At 56.6% G+C, this 1,848-nt stretch overlaps 1 pseudogene; it reads left to right on the forward strand.

The window, feature by feature from the left end:
* The first annotated feature begins 201 nt into the window (after window positions 1–201).
* The window catches only part of LOC141224286 (18S ribosomal RNA), a 1,868-nt pseudogene continuing 221 nt past the window's right edge, over window positions 202–1,848 (forward strand).

Genomic DNA, 1,848 nt, shown 5'->3' on the forward strand with positions numbered 1-1,848 from the left:
CCGGTGCTGCGAGGGCTCCGTTCCCCGCCCCCCCCAGGGAAGCCCCATGCCATCCCGCATCCTCTCCGGACGCCGCACGCCCTGCCTATACCCGTTCCGTCCGGGCGCCCTGCCGCCGCGGGGCTCTTCCGCCGCCCCCCCTCTCTTCCCGCAGGCCTCTCCTCTCCCGAACCTCGACGCGGTCCAGTCGTGTTGGGGGGCTACCTGGTTGATCCTGCCAGTAGCATATGCTTGTCTCAAAGATTAAGCCATGCACGTGTAAGTACACACGGACGGTACAGTGAAACTGCGAATGGCTCATTAAATCAGTTATGGTTCCTTTGATCGCTCCAAACCGTTGACTCGGACAACTGTGATAATTCTAGAGCTAATACGTGCAAACGAGCGCTGACCGCCAGGGATTCGTGCATTAATCAGATCAAAACCAATCCGGGGTCCCGGGCGCGGCGTCGGGACGGTCCTCCGCGGCCTCCCCCCTGCCGCGCTCTCCCCGTAAGCGTTGCGACTCTGGATAACCTCGGGCCGATCGCACGTCCCCGTGACCGCGACGATCCATTCGGGTGTCTGCCCTATCAACTTTCGATGGTACTTTCTGTGCCTACCATGGTGACCACGGGTAACGGAGAATCAGGGTTCAATTCCGGAGAGGGAGCCTGAGAAACGGCTACCACATCCAAGGAAGGCAGCAGGCGCGCAAATTACCCACTCCCGACCCGGTGAGGTAGTGACGAAAAATAACAATACAGGACTCTTTCGAGGCAATTGGAATGAGTACACTTTAAATCCTATAACGAGGATCTATTGGAGGGCAAGTCTTTTGCCAGCAGCCGCGGTAATTCCAGCTCCAGTAGCGTACACTAAAGCTGCTGCAGTTAAAAAGCTCGTAGTTGGATCTTGGGATCGAGCTGGCGGTCCGCCGCAAGGCGTGCTACCGCCAGTCCCAGCCCCTTTGCCTTGGGGCGCCTCCCCGATGCTCTTGACTGAGTGTCCCGGGGGCCCGAAGCGTTTACTTTGAAAAAATTAGAGTGTTCAAAGCAGGCAGCCACGCCTGAATACTCCAGCTAGGAATAATGGAATAGGACTCCGGTTCTATTTTGTTGGTTGTCGGAACTGGGGCCATGATTAAGAGGGACGGCCGGGGCATCCGTATTGCGCCGCTAGAGGTGAAATTCTTGGACCGGCGCAAGACGAACCAAAGCGAAAGCATTTGCCAAGAATATTTTCATTAATCAAGAACGAAAGTCGGAGGTTCGAAGACCATCAGATACCGTCGTAGTTCCGACCATAAATGATGCCTACTGGCGATCCGGCGGTGTTATTCCCATGACCCGCCGAGCAGCGTCCGGGAAACCGAAGTCTTTGGGTTCCGGGGGGAGTATGGTTGCAAAGCTGAAACTTAAAGGAATTGACGGAAGGGCACCACCAGGAGTGGAGCCTGCGGCTTAATTTGACTCAACACGGGAAACCTCACCCGGCCCGGACACGGAAAGGATTGACAGATTGAAAGCTCTTTCTCGATTCTGTGGGTGGTGGTGCATGGCCGTTCTTAGTTGGTGGAGCGATTTGTCTGGTTAATTCCGATAACGAACGAGACTCCGGCATGCTAACTAGCTACGTGACCCCCCGCAGTCCGCGTCCAGCTTCTTAGAGGGACAAGTGGCGCTCAGCCACGCGAGATCGAGCAATAACAGGTCTGTGATGCCCTTAGATGTCCGGGGCTGCACGCGCGCTACACTGAACGGACCAGCGTGTGTCTACCCTTCGCCGAGAGGTGCGGGTAACCCGCTGAACCCCGCTCGTGATGGGGATCGGGGATTGCAATTCTTCCCCGTGAACGAGGAATTCCCA

This window comes from Phyllobates terribilis, unplaced genomic scaffold, assembly GCF_046119375.1.
Source record: "Phyllobates terribilis strain yellow unplaced genomic scaffold, ASM4611937v1 Scaffold_382__1_contigs__length_1840546, whole genome shotgun sequence".
Classification (NCBI taxonomy): domain Eukaryota; kingdom Metazoa; phylum Chordata; class Amphibia; order Anura; family Dendrobatidae; genus Phyllobates; species Phyllobates terribilis.